The sequence below is a fragment of the Pteronotus mesoamericanus genome, unplaced genomic scaffold (assembly GCF_021234165.1).
Source record: "Pteronotus mesoamericanus isolate MK-2021 breed Mesoamerican mustached bat unplaced genomic scaffold, CSHL_Meso_final contig_164, whole genome shotgun sequence".
Classification (NCBI taxonomy): domain Eukaryota; kingdom Metazoa; phylum Chordata; class Mammalia; order Chiroptera; family Mormoopidae; genus Pteronotus; species Pteronotus mesoamericanus.
Window position 1 is genome coordinate 23,465,344 of NW_026555065.1, and position 21,207 is coordinate 23,486,550.

At 37.9% G+C, this 21,207-nt stretch overlaps 2 pseudogenes; both read right to left on the bottom strand.

Moving 5' to 3' along the window:
* Positions 1–1,272: 1,272 nt before the first annotated feature.
* Positions 1,273–1,445, bottom strand: LOC129064055 (40S ribosomal protein S29-like; annotated as a pseudogene).
* A 17,135-nt stretch (positions 1,446–18,580) lies between these two features.
* LOC129062999 (40S ribosomal protein S4-like) lies at positions 18,581–19,330 on the bottom strand (annotated as a pseudogene).
* Between the last annotated feature and the right edge of the window lie 1,877 nt (positions 19,331–21,207).

Consider the following 21,207-nt stretch of genomic DNA (forward strand, 5'->3'; position numbering starts at 1 on the left):
CGGAGGTCTTTGTCTAGACTGACCATACACATTGGAGTGGTAAACAGGAAGACTCGATTCATTGTTCCTGCAGACATCCAAGATTGTTCACACCAGGCCAAGGGCAGCAGACTACATCCTCACTAGAGGAAAAGGGACAGAAATTGTGCCAGTGAGGTCCTCATTAGTTTGAAGCTGGTGGGGCGTTGGGTGGGGGAACTGCAAGTAGCAGGTTTTTTGTGCCTACAAATGTCTGGGTCAGGGGCTGGAACAAAGAGAAAGCAGTTCAAGTAAGAATATGATTTTTACAGAAGAAAAGGATAGATCCCATTTGACTGGCATTAACAAAAGAGAAGTGAGAATCAGTGTAAGTTTCCAGGGGTGAGATTTCGAAAAGAACTGGAGAAATCAGTGCTCAGAAAGGAAAATGAAACTTACTGGTCTGAGTTAACAAGGTCACTTCCAGAGCCCTTTTATTATTAAGAATTATGTAGCAATTCATCAAAATCTTGGCCCAGTGACAGAGTTAAATATTTTCATTGTGTGTATGCAATTGAATCCTGAAAATTTTCAAAACCCCTGAATGTATGCTGTTTGATTTCAGTTACTTTTTTCCAGGTATCTTACTATTTTAAATGTCAAACGTACAAAGAATTTGTTTTCCAGTTCTCTGTAGATTCATCCATGTTGTTGCATACATCAATGGTTCCTTCCTGTTGAGTAGTATTTCATGGCATGGATCTACCAGAATTTGCTTGACCATTCACTGTTGAAAGCCATCTGGGTTGTTTTAGTTTTATATTATAATGAATAAAGCTGCCATAAACATTTGTGCACAGGTTTTTGTGTGTGTGTGTGAACATAAAGAAGTAAGTCTTTATTTCTCTGGAATAAATGCCCAAGTGTGCAACTACTGGGTCGTTTTCCAAAGTGGCTGTACCATTTTGCATTTCCAAGAGCAATGTATGAGTAATCTAGTTTCTACTAATCCTTGGTGACACTAGGCACTGTCTGTATTTTTATTTTAGCAGTGTGAGTAGGGTGAGGTGGTATCTTGTTGTGATTTTATTTTGTATTTTCCTAATGGCTAATGATGAACATCCTTTCTTGTCTTTATTTGCCATCTGTTTATCTTTGTTGAAATGTCTCTTCATGTCTTTTGTCAATGGAGTGTTTGCTGTTTGGATTGTTTCTTTTTTACTGTTGAGTTTGTTATTTAACGTACAAAGAGTTGGCTAACATTGATTCTTTTGCTTGCTAGAAGTCTTCAATGGTCCACTCAAAGATGATCACTTAGTCTAACATAATGAAGCCTATAAACTTTGTGTGCTGATGCAAACACTGGCGGCACTTATTGAGGCTATATTTCCACGGGTCAGACCGTGCTGGTTTCAGCAGAGGTGGCAAGAATGCGGACCTTGGCTGAATTTTCACAAGTGGCTCCAGTAAAACTGCTGGCTACCCATCTTGGTTTCATGGATAACAATAGGCAAAAGGCCCTGGCCGAGTGACTCAAGTTGGTTGAGTGTCATCCCACACACCAAAAGGATGCGGGTCTGATCCCCAGTTAAGGCGCATACCTAGATTGTGGGTTTGATCCCTCATCAGGGCATGTATGACATTTTTCTCTCATATCAGTGTCTCCCCCAACCCCCTCCCTCTCTCTCTCAAATCAATAAAAAACATATCCTTAGTTGGGGGGGGGGGGAAGAGTAAGCAAAGGCTGTTGTTGAGTTTTAAGAATTTTTAATGTATTTTAGATACTTGCTTTTTGTCATATATGTGCTTTGCAGATATTTTCTTCTAGTCCGTAGCTGTCTTTTCATCCTTTTAACAAGTTTTTTAAGAGTGAAAGTTTTTCATTTTTTTAAAAATAATTTTGTTCACTACCAGTTTTTTTAAAATTTTATTTATTATTTATTTTTAGAGAGAGGGGAAGGGAAGGAGAAAAAGAGGGAGAGAAACATCAATGTGTGTTTGCCCCTCCCATGACCCCTACTGAGGACTCGGCTCGCAACCCAGACATGTGCACTGACTGGGAATCGAACCGGTGACCCTTTGCTTTGCAGTCTGGTGCCCAGTCCACTGAGACACACCAGCCAGGTCAAAGAGTTTTTCATTTTGATGAAGTAAAACTTATCAGTTTATTTTTATGGATATTGCTTTTGGTTTGAGGTCTAAAACTCTTTGCCTAGTTCTACATCCCAAAGATTTTCTCCTATATTTTTCTAAACCAAAGTGGGGAAGGATTGAGGGAGGGAGAGTGGGGAGGGGGCAGGGGAAAGTGGTGGGGGGAAGGCAGAGACAAATGTATTTGGAAAAATAAATAAATAAATTTTAAAAATTAAAAAATAAAAATAAAATAAACACACACACACACACACACACAACATGTTTCTTTTAAAACTGAAAACCTAAGAGTTCAATTTCTATCATAAACAAAATTCTTTAAAATATATCTTTAGATGCTCAGCAGACCTCAGAAGACTCCCCAGACCTGGACCACAGAGCAGTCTGCTGTGGAATGCTTAGCAGCTTTGTTTTCCCAGCCTGGTTTATTAACAGCGCCAGGTGGTAATAAGTATCCAACTGGTTCCTACAAGTAAAAAAACCTGCCTAAGGTCACCATGGACTCTATCCCCCATTCTCTGCTTCATCTCTGACCTGATATGCTTTTGGAAAATAATTATGCATGGCAGGCAGTTGCCATACAACAGAGAAGGATTGTTGTGTCCTGGGATTATATATATTGCAAGAAGAATAAATTGGAAGCGGAACCTAACCAACAATATAAAGATGCAAGGAAAATAAGACCAGCAACACTGAAAGGAAAAGAAATCAACAGAGACAAGAGGGAAGGGGGGGGGGGCGGGGAAAAGGAAGGGAAGGGGAAAGTCAAGGAACATACAGCAAGGACTCATGGACAAAACCAAAGGGGATGAGCTGGGGGAGGGAAGGAAGGAGGGGGCAAGGGAAAGTGGTGGGGGGGAGGCAGAGACAAATGTATTTGAACAATAAAAAAGAAAAGTACCCATTTAAAAAAAAAATAAAATGAACCCAGAAACTCAATAAATAAATAAATAAATAAATAAATAAATAAAATATATAAAGAATTCTACAATGATTTTTTAAAAATGTACCTGAGGAGGAAAAGAAGAGAGACGTGGACAGATATTTCACTGAAGAAAATACACAGATGGAAAATAAACACATGAAAATATGTTCAGCATCATTAGCCATTAGAAAAATGCAAAATAAATCCACAGGGAGGTCACAAAAAAAAAGAAAAAGAAAAAAGAAAACATGATTTTCACCAGAATAGCACAGGGAAACCTATTCCTTGCTCTTTTTTCTTTCCTGTTTATTTCATCATTAAAAGCCTAATAAAGGAAATTATTTACCAATTTGGGAGAATGTTAGCCTTGGTGTTTAGCATTCGGCACAATGACATAGATCCCAGAAACAAAAGCAGCTCCAGGGTCTGCCCAAGTTCTCTGAAATAAGGGGTGAATATTTTAAAACTGTCTTTTTTCACACATTATACACGGTCACCCATCAGATAGAAATATGTACTATGTGAAACCACTACTTAGCCAACCATTCTCTATCTAGGAGGAATCCTTAGTTAGCTAAATTTTGTCCCTGCTTCATTTTTTTTAGTTAAAAAGAGGAAGATTACCAGGAGAAATAAATCTGAGGATATGTTTTAAAAAGTAAGTTCCTGTTACCTTCCAAACAAGATGTAGTCAGCCAAACTCCTCTCCATTATACTAGCCACTAGCCACACAAGCCTAAAATAAATACTAGATTTTATAAACGGTGTGAATACAAAAAGAAGATAAAATATCTCAGTAATAATTTTTATATTTATTACAGGTTGAAAAGATATTATTTTGGATATAATGAGTTCAATAAAATTTATTATTAAAATTAATTTCACCTTTTTTGTTACTTTAAAAAATGTGGCTACTAGAAAATTTAAAATTACATACATGACTTGGTTTATATTTCTATTGGACAACACTGTCTTACACTTTTACTCTGGGACATCATTTTTCCCTGAGAACCAACTGACTAAATAACAGATCCTCAATCTCAGAAGTAGAAGTTAATTCAACATCTTTGGCAAAGCAATTTGAGGATAAATATTAAGAGACTTCCAAGCTCTTTTAAGCAGGAATTTACATTTCTAGCCCTATGACCCAGCAATTCCATTCCTAGGAGATTTTATATATATATATATATATCTATCTCCAAAAGAAATGAAAGCATATATCCATACAGAAGCTTATACACAAATGTTTATAGCAGCATTATTCACAAGAGCTGAAAGAAACAACCCAACTGCCTATCAATTGGCAAGTGAAAAAACAAGTATGGTATATCCATACAATGGAATATTATCCAGCTATAAAAAGAAATGAAGTATAGAGACAGGCTACAGCATTGACAGGCCTTGAAAACATTATGCTGGGTGAAAGAATTCAGTTACGAAGGACCACATATTACTTGATTCTATGCATATGAAATATCCAGAAGAGGGAAATCTGTAGAGACAGAAAATAGAGTAGTGGTTGCCTAGGTTTGGTGGGAGGTGGCAGTAGAGTGGTTGGTGGGGAGGTGACAAGTAAAGCATACAGGGCTCTGGGGGGTCATATAAATGTTCTAAAATGGACTGTAGTGACACTTGCACGTATCCATGAATATATGAAAAAAATTGAATTGTATACTTTAAATGGGTGAATTGTATGGTATGTGAACTATAGTCAATAAAAAGCTATTAAAAAAGAAAAAAAAGTTTTATGATTTTATTATTTACATTTAACTCCATGATCCTCTTTGAGTTAAATCTTCTTCATGTGGTATAAGACTTAGGTCAAGGTTCATTTTTCTGCCTCCGAATGTCCAGCACCATTTGTTGAAAAAGCTGCTTTCTTCCTTCATGGTCAGTGTTTATCTAGATACTGAGAAGAGGAGCAAAATGGACCTAGACACGGGGCTTAATAAACTGGGGAAGATGAGGCTGATTGCTCAGCCAGTAAGCTACAGCTTCACACTCCAGGGCACCACAGCATCGCTTTGCCTAGGGGATTAACTCTCCTCCCTTTCCCCACTGCTGTACCAGATTGTTAGGGGGGACCAGGGAGAGGTGCTGGACCATAGCGACCTGTCAGTCTAACTAGGGGCTGGACTTATCAAAGCTTGTGTGGAAAGTTTGGGGAGTTGATTGGTCATTTTGAGGAAGTACCTGTTCCAAACCCAAGCTAATGTAATCACAAGTAAACAAAGAAGCTGATCTCTCTCTCTCTCTAGCCCACCTGGTGATGCACTTGCCCGATCATTCACATGCTCTCTCTCCCGGGGCAACCATGCAGGTCTAGCAGATACCAGGCCTGCAGCAGACTATGTAGTCTCCAAAAGGACTAAGGTCTCTCTATTGCTCGCCTGGTGATGCAGTCGCTCCATGTGCTCATGTTCATTCTCTCGCCATGGCCATGTGGTCTTGGCAGCTGCATGGCCAGGGGCCATGTGGACTCCTCACTGGAGTAGCAAGGAACAAGCTAAGCTACCCAGGTGGGGACCGAGACCACTTAGCAGCTGCGTGTGGGCTCCGAAGACTACGCTTTAATACAAAGCAGAAACTCTGGACACTGGCTTTTGCTTTGGTCTTCCTGAGGACACGGTTGGACTTTTTCCATGGCAGGTCAGAGGGAGAAGGGACATTGGAAACCAAGGAGGCAGCTTTTATTTCCACATGAATAAACAGTCTTGCCACCCTGCAATCTCCCAAGCATGGGTTCTTGGAATGCTTTCTTGTGATCATGTGGGAGAACCTAATTCCCACCTACTACACTTCCACTGATTTGCTTTTGCAATTCAGTTGGTCTTTGTGATGTTGCATTAGAACATGATTGCCTAAATATCATACCAAAGCACAAGTCACAAAAAATATATATGAATTGTACTTTATCAAAATTAAAAACTTTCACCCTGGCTGCTGTGGCTCAGTGGCTTGTGAACCAAAGAGTCGCTGGTTTGATTCCCAGTCAAGGCACATACCTGGGTTGCTGGCCAGATCCCCATAAGTGGGCAGGGGCCCTCGAGAGGCAACCACACATTAATGTTTCTCTCCATCTCTTTCTCCCTCCCTTCCCCTCTCTAAAAATAAATAAATAAATAAAATCCTTAAAAAAATTAAAAACTTTTGTGTTTTGTAGGACAAAGTGATAGATATATACCTAAATACTTTTCTTCTTTTTTTTTTGAGAAATTTAAATGGTATTATGTTTTAATTTTGGTGTCTATATGCCCTTGCTAGTATATAAAAATGTAATTGATTTTTATATGGTTATTTTGTATCCTGAGATCTTGCTGACCTCACATATTTGTTTTCAGATTTTTTTTGGGGGGTAGGTTTTTTGGTTTCCATGTAGACATACATGTCACCTGCAAAGGAAACAGTTTTATTTCTTCCTTTCAAGTCTGAATGCCTTTTATTTCCTTTCCTTGTGTTATTACACTTCTTGAACTTCCAGCACTCTGTTGTTTTTTTTAATTGTACCTCTACATCTATTTAAAATATTAGACAGTGATTGTCTTAGTCCATTTGAGCTGTTATAACAAAACACCATAGATTGAGTGGCTTATAAACAACAAAAATTTATTTCTCACCCTTCTGGAGGTCAGAAGTCCAAGATGAAGGTGACGGTATGGTTGGATTCTGGTGAAGACCCTCTTTTGGTTTGCAGAATGCCAACTTCTCACTGTGTCCTCACATAGTGGAAAGGCTACAGAGCTCTACTCTGAGTTATGAAGGCTCCCCTTTCATGAGCTAAATCACCCTCTAAATGCCCTACACCCTAATACCATTGCCTTGGACATTAAGTTTTCAACATACTAAGTTTGGGATACACAAACACTCAGCTCGCAGTGGTGATACAATTTTTTCTTCAACTGTCAAACAAATCAAAGGGAGAAAGAAATCTTAGTGTATTTAGCTATTATGCATTTTTATTTTTATTTATTTTTTAGAGAGTGGAGAAGGGAAGGAGAAAGCAAGGGAGAGAGACATCAATGTGAAAAACATTGATTGGTTGCCTCTCACATGCACCCCGACTGGGAACATAACCCGCAGCCCAAGCGTGTGCCCTGCCCTGGAATCAAACTGGTGACCTTTCACTTTGTGGGACAGTGCCCAACCAACTGAGCCACACCAGTCAGGGCTTTACCTATATTTTTACTTTTCATGTTCTTTTTTCTTTTCTGATGTTCCAAGGTTCCTTCTTTTATAATTTTCTTCTTTTTAGAGGATAAATCTGATTTTAGCCATTTTTTAAGGATGAATCTGCTGATCACAAATTCTCTTTAGTTTTTCTTCATCAGACAATGTCTTGATTTCCCCTTTATCCCTGAAGGGCATTTTCACTGGGTATGGGATTATAAGTTGTCAATTCTTTTCTTTCATCACTGGAAAAATATTGTACCACTTCTTTTGGGCCTCCATGGGCTTTTTTTTCAATTACAGTTTACATTTAATATTATTTTCTATTAGTCTCAGGTGTATAGCATAGTGGTTAGACATTCATATACTTTACAAAACGATCCCCCCAATATTTCAAGTACCGACTTGGCACCATGCATACTTATTACAATACTATTGTAATACTCTATTCCCTATGCTGTACTTTACACCCCCATGACTATTTTGTAACCACCAATCTGTACTTAATCCCTTCATATTTTTTACCCCATCCCACAACCCCCTATGATTTCTGATAAGAAATTCATTATCATTCAAACTGATTTTCCTTAATAGGTAATGTGTCATCTCTGTCAGCTTTGTGTTCACGTCTACTGATTATTTTTTTGAATTCAAACTGAGATCTTGGTTCTTAGTAATTCTCCATTGAAACTTGACATTTTTATGTTAGGTCTTTAAATGTCATTGTGAGTCTTACTGAAACCTGTTTTAGCTGGCTTTCTCTTTGCACCATTCCAGCAGGGGAAGTTGGGAGTGTACCATCTTGCTACTGTTAAGTGGAGGTAGAAATCCAGATTTCTCACTTGGTTTACGTTGATATCTGTATGTGGGTGCTGCTAGTTACCTCTGGTTGGGAGTTGCAATTCCAGGCGGCCACGCTGATGCTATGGGTAGGTGTCCTTGTTATCCCCAGGTGGGGACCCACACTGATACTGGGCTTCTCTGATTCTGCCCTGGCAGGGGTGTTGGGGCCTCTTGTTACGGGCTGCAGGAGTGGAAATCTCAGCTGTCTGTTTGGCCTTTGCTGGCACAGATGGGTTCTGGGCCACAGTTTTTGCTGTGGAATTTGACTGGAATTAAGTGGTTGTTGTGTAAAAATTTTCTGTCTTGGTAGGCACTCTTTGGCTAAAGAAACAGGTTTTTCTTGTGGCTTCTTTGTCTGTACCCATTGGTTACAGGGTTGCCAACATTTTCAGATCCAAGCCTGGTACATATGTGAGCCAAAAAGAAAACCCAAGAAAACTGCCATGTGTCATTCCTTGCTGGGTAGGGTTCCCTCCACTTTTCAGAGTCTTAAGTTTGTTTTAGAAATAGGATTTAGACATTTTAGTTGTAATCAGTAGGGGACATAGGGATATGTTTGTTTACTCTATCTTTCTGGAAGCAATTAATTTGTGAGTTAATGTTTCCCAATTTGAGTTTTCTGATATTCCCACATGATGAGATTTGGGTTATGCTGACTTGGTTGTTCCACAGAAGTGATGCTGAGTTATTTTTTAGTGCATCATAGCAGAAGGCACATGCTGTCAATGAATACTGTTACCAGCAATATTAACTTTGTTGGCTTTGATCACTTGGTTACGGTGATATTTGCCAGGCTTCTCCACTATGCAGTTACCATTTTACCTTTTATGGTTAATAAGTATTTTGTGGGGACATACTTTAAGACTGTGCAAATATCCTCTTACTCTTCAAACTTTCATCAAATAGTTTTAGCATTATACACTGATGACACTAGTCTGAATCAATTATTATGATGGTTTTCAAATGATAATTTTCCAATTCTATCATTCCTTTGTTATTTATTAATTTATGTTTAACTGAAAGGAAAGCTTTCCCTTCTCTGCCATTCACCCACTCACTCATTCATTTATCTATATATCTATTTAAATCAGTGTCTGAATTCTTCTATTATAAGTAATAATTCTTTACTATCATTATTTATTTTGATGGTCAAATTGTTTCAGGTTTGGTCAGTGGGGTCGCTCTTTAGTTGCTTCCTATCTCCCTGTGATACATCTTTACTCAAAGATAACATAGAAATCAATGTAGAAAATTCCAAAGAATCTACAAAAATGCTACTAGAGCTATGTGTATATTATAATGTTGTAGAACACAAGATTAATATACAAAAATCAAGCATATTTCTATATAGAATAGCAACAAGCAATTGGAAACTAAAATGTTAAAAATACCACTTACAACAGCAAAAAACTCATGAAATACTTAGGGGATAAATCTAGCAAAATACATGTAAGATTCATATGTTGAAACTACAATTTATTAGATAAATTTAAGAAGACTTAAATAAATGAAGAGACCTCCTTTATTTATTTATGGAAGAGTCAATATCGTGAAGCTTTTAATTCTTCACAAATTTACCAATGGATTCAATACAAACCCAATGAAAATCCCAGGAGCCTTTCTTGGTAGAATTGGTAAGCTAATTCTAAAACTTATTTAAAAAAAGAAATCTAGAAAACAAATTTGAAAATGAACATAGTTGGAAAGCACATACTATATAATTTCAAGACATTCTAAAGCTATAATAATCAAGACTGTGTGGTGCTTGTATAAAGATAGACAAACATATCAATGGAAAAAAAATAGAGTCCAGCTATATAGACTCACATATATTTGGTTAATTCATTGTCACCCAAGGTCCCATGGTGATTCAATGGAAGAATTGGTTATAGGAACTGGTTGTGGGAATAACTGGACATCCACATGTAAAATATAAGCCTTGACCCTTGCCTTGCAACAGATAAAGTAACTAAAAATTGATCACAGACCTAAATCCCTAAAGCCTAAACTATAACTTCTTGAAGAAAACACAGGAGAAAAATCTTTGTGATCTTTAGTTAAAAAAAAGGTTGTCATAAAGAGGATACAAAAAAATACAAGTCAAATAGCAAAACAACCAATCTGATTGAACAGTAGGCAAAGGAACTGAATGGGCATTTTTCCCAAGAAGTCATACAAATGGCTAATAGAGACATGAAAAGATGCTCAATGTCACTAATCATCAGACAAATACAAATTGGAACCACAGCAATATTACCTCACACTTTTCAGAACGGCTAGTATCAAAAAGACAAAAGTAAGCCCTGGCTGGTGTGGCTCAGTGGACTGAGCACCTGTCTGCAAACCAAAAGGTCGCCACTTCAACTCCTGGTCAGGGCCCATGCCTAGGTTGCAGGCCAGGTCCCCAGTAGGTACCTGCGAGAAGCAGCTAATCAATGCTTCTCTCCCTCTCTTTCTCCCACACTTCCTTTCTCTCTGAAAATAAATAAATAAATAAAATCTTTTTTTTAAAAAAAAGACAAACAATAATGAGAGTTGAGTAGGATATAGAAAAAAGGGAACACTTGTATGCTGTTGGTGGGAATGTAAATTGATGCAGCCACTATGGAAAATAGTATGGTGGTTTCTCAAAAATTGAAAATAGAACTACCATATGATCTGAGGAAAATGAAAAAAAGATCTCAAAGAGATACCTGCATTCCCATGTTCATTGCAGTGATATTCACAATAACCAAGACATTTAAACAACTTCAGTGTCTGACATTCCTTCTAAGTTATCTTAGTAGTCAGCTTATGGTTAGACAGAGAAAACTTGAAATGCCTTGAACTTGTAAGCTTCCCAGACTTTCCTGAAGGGCTATGTGTTTGTATATGGGCACAGCTTCAATGCTCTAGCTTGGTATTCTCCCTTACATACCAGGTGTGAAACAACTGATTGATGGTATTAACAAAATGGGTTCCACTGAGCCACCCCACAGCCAGAAGAGAAAATACAAAATTGTTGAAGCCAATACATATAATAAGAAAATTGGCTAAAACCCAGATCTAGTAGTATTTCTGGTTGGAATAGGGACAAGCTGCCAGGGTCAAACTCTAACATGCCCTGGATCAAAGCATACAAAGTCATCTGTAAGCACTTTCTACTGAAACAACACTATTTGAAGCCCTAAATTGTCTCTGTACCCACTAATCAAGTTGGCAATCCTGTCTTTTCCTCCAGTCAAGGGTGGATTGGTTTCATCACTGTGGGTTGGGCAACGAGTAAGTTTCTAAGATCATGATTGATTGCAACTAGAGTGTGCTAAAAGATACTAGACAGATTTTTCCCCCTTTTAAAACAATTTTCTGATAAAAAATTTCTAACTTACTTAAAAGTACAAAAAATAATATGAATCCTAGGTACCCATAGTCACAGTTGTAGAATTGTCAGCATGATAATTTCATCATTCTTGTTTCATCTCTTCTTTTTTCTAAAGTATTTTAAAACAAATCCTTGACATCATGTAATTTCCTCTGTAAATATTTCAGTATGTATCTCTAACAAATAAGGCCTTTAAAATAATCCCACAAACTCTTTCATAAAACCAAGAATAAACTTCCAAATCATTTTGTGAGGTCAGAATTACCCTGACATAAAATTTGAAGAAGACATTATAAAAAAAAAGAAAAATACAGATGGATATTCTAAACTCACCAGCCTACCTATTCCTTGAGATACTAGCTTGATAGTCAACATTATCAGCAGCTATGATCACATCAGCAATGTCAGCCTGCAATGTTCCTATAGTCATGTTTTCCGTGATTACCCTGTGATCTGGGGTGCTTAAAGTCCTCAAATTTCATCAGGGAGAGATTGATGTCATGTGCATGCTCAATCTTCATTTTCTGGACCCAGGCATCTCCCATATCAGCAATCATTTCCTTCTTAACTTCACATTTGTAATTCAAATGGTTGTGGGCCTATCTAGATTTACCCCTCTAATGACTTTGATGTCGATGTGGTTCTTTTCATTTCCCATTTGTTTTCTGGGTGGCAAACTATTGGCAAAAAGATACCTCTCATGAACTGGCTCAAATATCATCTCCTGTGAAGAGTTGTCTCTGAATTCCGTTGGCAGTGACTGCCTTCTCCTCTCAGCTTCCTAAGTATGTACTTTGCACATATCTCTTTTGTTGGCCTTGTCACATTATACTGTGATTATTTAATCTGAGGTCTCCCTCATCGGACTAAATAGCCAGTGGCTATAGCTTGGCATAAAGCAGTTAGTTCAGTAACTGTTTGCTGATATTGTAAATGAAAGACTGAAAAATAAAAATACAAATCTAGAGTTAGTTCTCACCACTTAAGCCAAGAAGAATGTGCTTCTATAGAAAAACAAAATGTCTTATTGTAACTTCACACATGTAGAAACCAGGAAGCTAAAAAGTCCTCAGGAAAGGATAGATGTATTTTATGATTTCACTTCATAGATACTTGTTATTTAAAAAAAAAACTCAAACAAATCAGTTGTGTTAAAGTAAGAAGCAAAAGTCCTCTAAAGAGATGCTGCCAATTTAGACTTCTTCATTAGTGTATCATGTGCTCATCTCTCCTCAGCCTTACCTGTACTACGCTTAATTTTTGCAAATCTTGTAAGTGAAAAGTAGTGTTTCAAATTTTTATAAATGTATACTTTTTAAAAATAAATACACGTAGGTCCAATAGAAAGTGAGAGAATGATGCAGATGGAATTCCGGATGATGGTTATGTCATGGGCAGAAGGTGGAATTTTGGGATGTGATATGGATAAACAAAACTTATTGTCCAGGACCTAGATTTTGTTTTTCATAATGAGTTTGCAAATGCTTATTGCAATATTAAAAGTAACCTTAATAAAAAGGAGTCACTGACAGACCTCTGATATGTCACGAACCAAAGATTATGATTAATAGAATTTTGTGAACCTGAAGCCACCCTCACCAAATTTAAAAATAATAAGAATATAAAATAAGTTAATTAAAGCTGTACATATTAACATAGATAACACTCAAAACCATAATGTTGATTTAAAAGAACCAACAAAGATAGATATTTATAATGTGATTTTAATGGATATATATACACACACACAAAACATGGAAGGGTATTGTTAATAATAAATTCAGGAGAGTGGTTACCTATGGGAGTGGGGAGAGAGGGGAAATGGGATACAAAAGGCTATATAGACGGTATCAACTATATTTGTAATGTTTTATTAAAAAAACAAATATGACAAAATACTAAGATTTGACAAACCTGGTGGTGGGTACACATGTTCATTTTATTTTTCTCTATACTTTGAGCTGGTATATATTTCATAATTTGAAAATTAAATAAAGGAGTGATAGTATCAAAAATTACAGATAGGCAACCAAGTAAGTATACCAAATGAAAGTGATAAAAGCAAAGGTTTTATGTAGTGTAAGAATACAGAAATTGGCATCTTAAGATCTGGGTTTGAGTCTGCTTCCTCACTAAGTGTGTGAGTTCGAACAAGTTACTTAGTTATTAGCTAATGATGTTAAACATCAGTTCCCTCTTTGTAAATTGCAAATAAAGGGCTTTAATACAGGTTAAATGTGGGTTTCTCCCAGAGCATTGCCCAGCACATTATGGATGCTCACAAAAGGTTATCTGCTATTATGTTTGTGCTTTGAAACGGTATTAACAGACTTCTGCATAGGTAAGCACAGCTCGTCTTGTCACACAACCTCATCAAAATTACAACTAAAATATAGAACAGCCATCACTCAGAACCATCCGAAATCAAGTTGAGTGGAAGTCTGACAGCAGTGGAATCACATCCATCCAGACTGGTAGGAGGGGGGGAGGGGGGGAGATACGGAACAGGCTGGCCCCACATCCACATGTGGTGGATAAAAATTCAGGAGGGATATCTTGGGTGTGAAGAGTCCCGGCCCCACATCAAGCCCCCAAGCACAGGGTTCCAGTGCCAGGAACGTAAGTCTCCATAACTTCTGGCTGCAAAAACCAGCAGGGATTGAGTCAGTGGAAGAAACTCCTAGAGCCCTAAGCAGTTCCTTGTAAAGAATCTATACACAGACTCACCTATTCGGATTTATTTCCTCTGAGCTCCAGCACCAGGGTAGCAGCTTAAAAGGCACCAGTGGCATACAGGGAGAAACTGAAGTATCTGACATCAAGGTGAGAGCTGGGGGACAGCTTTCTCCCAGACAGAAAGGCAGACAGAAGCCATTGTCCCTTTTCTGAACCATACTCCAACAGAGCCACAGGGCTGGTGGGCTGGTAGTCTGGTGCCATAGCTGAGACTCCATTAACCTGGTTAACACTGTTTGCCCTGCTGTGGAGATCCCCAGAGTCTCAATTCCACCCAACTTACCAGCCCACCCAAGCTGCTTTTCCATTTAAATGACTGGTCTTGGCTCATGCTTCACAACTCTCTGAACCTCTCAAATAAGCAATAGCCTGCCTCAGTGAACCCCAACCCCTGTACCTCTTGCTAAATGCCCCCAGGCCTGGCACTAGCAGCAACCTGCCTAGCTTCAGAGCTTCGTTTTTCCTGGGATTCTCTAAGCCCAGCACAAGTAACAGCCATCTCAGATTGCTTTATAGCTCAGGAACTGTGGCCCCTGGAAAATCACAGGTGGGGGCTGACCTAGGCCTGAACCACCTAGGAAACCCCAGAGCCTTTGCACCCAGTGGACAGCTATAGACCACATCAGAGCACTGATACCCTGTCCCTGCACAGTGGATCCTCTGCAGAGTGTGGAAGTTGGAGGTTGGTGTTCTGTGGTCACAGCCAGTCCTTGCAGCTGACTGTCCTCACTAAATATCTCCCATTGACCTACCAACAGCAATCAAGGCTCAACTACAAGAGTAGAGTGTACTCAGCCCACATGAAAGGTACACATCAAGTACCCAGTTTGAGTGATAGGGGAGGTTATGCCACCGGACCTTATAAGATACCGACTACATTAGGCCATGCTACCAAGACAGGGAGTGAAAGCAGATCTACCCAATACATAAAAACAAACACAGGGAGGCTGACAAAAAGAAGAGACAAAGAAACAGCACAAATGAAAGAACAGATCAAAATTCCAGGAAAAGAACTAAACTAAATGGAGATAAGCAGTCTATCAGATGCAGAGTTCAAAACTCTGGCTATAAGGATGCCAGAGGAACTTAGTGAGGACCTCACAGCATAATAAGTATTCAGTCAGAAATGAAGGATACACTAATTAAAATAAAGAACAATTTAAAGGGAAACAACAGTAGAGTGGATGAAGCCAAGAATCAAATCAATGATTCGGAACATAAGGAAGCAAAAAACAACCAATCAGAACACAAAAGAATATAAGAAAAAAGAATACAAAAAAACAAGGATAGTGTAAGCATCTTCTGGGAGAACTTCAAGCATTCCAACATTCACATCACAGGGGTGCTAGAAGGAGAAGAGAAAGAGCAAGAAATTGGAAATCTATTTGAAAAAAATAATGAAAGAAAACTTCTCTAATTTGGTGAAGAAAACAGACATGCAAGGCCAGGAAGCACAGAGAATCCCAAATAAACTGGATGCAAAGAGGCCCATGCCAAGACTTTTAGATAATAAAATGCTAGAAGTTAAAGATAAAGAGAGAATCTTAAAAGCAGCAAGAGAAAAGAAGTTAGTTACCTACAGGGGAGTTCCCATAAGACCATCAGCTAATTTCTCAAAAGAGACTTTACAGGCTAGAAATATTTAAGGTAATATTGGCAAGTAATATTCAAAGTCATGAAAAGCAGTGATCTACAGCCAAGATTGCTCTACCTGGCCAAGTTACCATTGAAACTAGTATGAAGGGCAGATAAAGAGTTTCTCAGTCAAGAAAAAACTAAAGGAGTTCATTATCACCAAACCATTATTATATGAAGTGTTAAAGGAACTTATTTAAGAAAAATATCAAATCTATGAACAATAAAATGACATAAATACCTATCTATCAACAATTAAATCTAAAAAACAAACTAAGCAAACAAGAAAAACAGAGACAGAATCATGGATACAGAGAGTGTTTTGATGGTTGCCAGATGAAAGGGGGGTGTAGGGAAATGGGCAAAAAGGTGAGGGGATTAAGAGGTACAAATAAGTAGTTACAGGATAGCCATGGGGGTATAAATTTCAGTGTACAGCATAGGAAATGGAGTAGCCAAAGAACTTATATGCATGACCCATGGACTTGAACAATGGTGTGGGGATGGCCTGAGGGAGCGGGGGTGCTGGGTGGAGGAGGACAAAAGGGGAAAAATTGGAACAACTGTAATAGCATAATCAATGAAACATAATTTTTAAAAAACAGCATTTACTAACCCATACTGATTAGAACAAAAACATATGCAATGAGAATGACAAATTCAAATAAGTAAAAACAATCTTTTATTGTAGGAATTTCAAGCTGCAATATCTGCAGAAGCTGGGCAGTGATGGAAACAGTGTCCGTGGATTGGGTTTTAGTAGTCCTACTGGTAGTAATCGGAACTCAGGTGAACAGGAGAACATATCGGGTGCCCAAAGGAGAAGCAGCTCCTCACTCCCATTCAGTAGTTGGACCAGCATTGTTAGATCTTAGTTTTCAAGAGAAAAGAAATGCTTAAAAATAAAAAAAATAAAAACACACACATTGAGGCCAATTTTAGCCAAAGACCAAGTTTCTGGGACTTGCTTTAATGGTTAAAATGTGTATGCTGCAGATCCCAAGCAGAATGCATGTGCTCTTCACCTCCCTGTTTCTCCTGGAATCCAAGAGAGCAGCAGTTAGGATGCTGGGAACTATTCCCTCTCTGGACTTGGTAGTTGGTGGGTGCAGCTTGATGGTTATTGTTCAAACTGTTGTCATCTCTGTTACATCTGAGAAAAGCTTATTTTTCCTGTGATTGCAGGTTAGGTAAGGACTTTGAGAAGAGTGTGTCTTATTTACTTACTCATTTATTGATGAGAGAGAGAAATTTGTTGTTCCACTTATTTATGCAATCACTGGTTGACTCTTATATGTGCCCTGACAGGGGACTGAACCTCAATCTTGGGGTATTGGGATGACACTCTAAGCAACTGAGCTACCTGGCCACAGCTGAGAAAGGTGTGTCTTAAATTATTTTTGTACTATCATTTAGTTCCTGTAGTTCCATAATTTGTCAAAACCACAATCTACGAACAGTGTCCAAAGAGAAAGAGCCTCCTAGAAAGGTAGGAGAGCATCTTAATTCAAGAGAATACAGTATTTCAAGAATGTATATGAATACAGTTGAAAAGTCACATTTTAAAAATTCACTTTTTATTTATTTATCCTCACCCAAGGACATTTTTTCATTGCTTAGAGAGAGGGAGGGAAAGAGAGAGAAGCATGGATATGAGAGAAGCACCGATTAGTTGCCACCCCTACTTACCTGGACCGGGGATTGAACCTACAACCTAGGTAGGTGCCCTGACCAAGAATCGAACCTGCAACCTTTTGGTTACAGGAGGATGCTCCAAACAACTGAGCCACACTGGTCAGGGGTTGACTTTTTATTTTGAACTAAATTTAGACTTACAGAAAAGAAGTAAAAAGATTTTCTGTATATTCTTTACTCAGTTTCTCCAATATTAACATTTCACATAATCTTAGTACAATTATCAAAACAAGGAAATTAATATTGGTACAATATTATGAATTAAAGACCTTATACAAATGTCACCAGCTTTTCCACAAATGTTTCTTTTCTGTTCTAATTTCTTTTCCAGGACTCTACATTGCATTTACTTGTTATTTCTCCTTAGTCCCTAGCAATCTGTAAGAGTTTTCAGGTCTTTCCTGATCATTACTGACAATTTTGAAAAGTCTTGATCAGTTATTTTTTTTTGAAAGTCCCTCAATTCAGATTGTGTAATTATTTTTATTTTTAATAAGCTTTATTTTTAAAAATAATTTTACATTTACAGAAAAATTGGTAAGATAGTAGAGTTCCCATGTACCTGGAACCAGTTTCATCAATTATTAACATCTCACATTAGTATGGTGTACTTGTTACATTTAATAAACCAATATTAATACATTATTAACTAAAATCTAATTTAAAAATTCAATTGCCATTACATAAACATTCAAAATAAAACTGCTTTGCGAGAAACCTACAAGCTCAAATATATGGAGAAAATCGTCTGTGCAGCTATGAAATAGGAAGTAAGAAATGTGACTAAAAGGGAATAAACAAATGAATGAAACAAGAGCTTTGCAGGGGCAGATAGCTGTTTACAAATTGAAAGGTACAATTAACTAACCCTGGGACATATAAAAAAAGGAAGAGATTGAAGTGAGAATGACTGTAGGGTAAGGGACTGTCATACTCATTTAGCTGTTAGGTTCCACAGGAAAAGGGAATGAAATTTAGGTTATAAATTATTAGCACCTTAGTGAACATGTCTATCTCCCCCCTGCCCAGCCCCGCATCTTCTTTTTTTTTTTTCAGGTTGTGTTATCTTTAATTATACAAAGACTCTATTCTAATCACACCGCCTAAGCTCATTTCACACACTGTTTGGCCGCCAGCCTCTTCTCTCTCTTCAGCGATGGTGAGGCGGATACCCTTTCCACGAAGAAGGGAAATCCATGGCTTGTTGCCTTTGCCAATAACAAAAATTTTGGAGAGCCAGGTGGCAAGACTATTGCCATTGGCGTCTTTCACGTACGTCAAAAGAACAAGGGTGTTTCTCTCTGCTGGTGATCACGCCAATTCTTCCCAGGTTAGCACGTCCGGTCACCATACACAGGTTACCAACATCAAACTTAATGAAATAGGTAATTTTGCCAGTCTCTAATCAATCCGAATGGTGTCGTCCTCCTTAATGAGGGGATCAAGGTAGCGGATGGTGCGAGCATCGTGGGCCACCAGGTGAGGGATTCCTTTTGTGCCCACAAAGATCTTCCTCACTTTGCACAACTTGTACTTGGCCTCCTCAAGTGTGATAAGATGAACAGCAAAGTCACTGTTGGTGTTACAGATCAGATGAAAATTCTCTCCGGTCTTGTCAATGCTGATGACATCCATAAAGCCCGCGGGGTGGGCTACATCACTTTGGACCTTGGCATCGATCTTAATGAACCGCTGAATGCAGATTTTCTTTCTTCAACTCCAGTTCGGGGGTACTTACGTCTGTTCCTTAAGAAAATAATGAGAGGGAGACATTCTCTCAGCTTGCGGGGACGAGTAGATGGACAAGTAGCAAACACATCAGTCAGTTTGTCCGGCATCCAGTGCTTTGGAACTGCTACACACTTCTTGGGACAACAAGCAGGGCCCTTTTCTTGCTAATAAAAACGAAATGAAATTGAGGAGGAGTAAGTGGTCACCCCCTGCGACTCGCTCCGTAACTGGCGTCTCCGGATTGTGTAATATTTTTTCGTGATTGGAATGAGATTACTTTTTTAAAAAAAGATTTTACTTACTTATTTTTAGAAAGAGGGGAAAGGAGGGAGAAAGAGTGAGAGAAATATCGATGTGTAAGAGAAATATCAATCGTTTGCCTCTTGTACACTCCCAACCCTGACCAGCTGGCAACCCAGGCATGTGCCCTAACCTGGAATTGAACTGGCAACATTTTGCTCTGTGGAACTAGGGTCCAATCAACTGAGTCTCCCCAGTCAGGGCTGAGGTTATGTATTTCTGACAAGAACACCATGGAAATGATGTTGTGTCTTTCTCAATACAAAATATCAAGGGGTTTATTCTGTCTGTATGTCTTGTTACATGATGATGTTTACCTAGGTCACTTTGTTTAGGTGCTCTCTTCTGTTTTACCATTATAGGTTTACTACCTTCCCCTTTGTGCTAAAATATATCTTGGGTGAGACATTTTGAATCTACGTAAATTCTGTTTTTCTGCAATGCTTATTACCGTGGTGTTTGCCCAGTGGTGATGTTTGTTTGTTATTCCTTTCTCCTTCTACTTTTACATTTATTGACTGGAATTTTCTAAAAAAAGAGTTGTCCCTCCCCCCCCCTTCATTTAAATAACCAATTATTTATTTCTATCAGTGCAGATTATTAAATTTAATTATTAAATTTATTAAAAATAAATTTTCATGGGTCTATGGATCATAATACAATACTATCATTATTTATTTGTTGCTTTGGCTATTAGGAACTCTTTCAGGTCGACTCCAGTGTTCTTGTGACATCCTTTTTTGAGCATCATTTTCTGACACCACACAATAGTCTAGGCTCATCTTGTATTTTCCTCGACGGCTTAGGAATCAATTATCACTTCAAGGTTCTCCTGCTATTTTTATTGGAGAATGGTGTTTAGAAATAAAGATCTGGGTACTAGGTATCCTCTTTGCTTCTAGATACTCTCACCAGATAGAACTAGGAAATATACATATATTAATCCACACATACACACATCCCAACCTATATTTCTATACCTAATGTACGTAATTAAAAACCCATGAGTTTATACTGGTATGTCAGATTCCAGTCCAACCCCACATTTTAGCTTTTCCCTTTTCCTTAAAAACTCTTTTTCTCTGCCAATGAGAAATTTAGCTCATGATCTACACTATATTTGTATACTTCTAGCACACACAGAAGTGGTTTCAAGTTGTTGACCGCTCCCCCTGCCCACCCCCAAACACTTAGTATGTGGATCATGGCATTTATGTGCAGTTCAGTTAGTCTTATTTTTAGGTTTCTAGTCAGGATACTGTTTTCTTCAGTTACTTAGGTGAGTTCTTTCTTCCTCATCTCCTGCAGAGTGGCTATGTTACTCATGTGTAATACAGTTCATTCCTTAGTGTTTATATTATTTTGGATTTGTCCCCACACATCGTGGTTTTTGTTTTTGTTTATTGCTTTATGATCACAAATAAGCATAATCTCAAGTAAACCAGTTTCCTCAAAATGATCATTAAATAATATTTTAAACATTAAAACTAAATGTAGCATATTGAATGATTGTGAACAATACTTAAATGAAGCCAAAGAGATTCTTCTTTTTGGATAGAAAACAGAAAATGTTACAATGAACCATAAAATAAAATCAAGATATTTCTGGAAAACAAATCTCAATTTACATACAAACTACAAAGAAATTGTATATTAAATTTTATATGATTTACTAAATCTCTAAGGCAGTGATTTTGAACATATT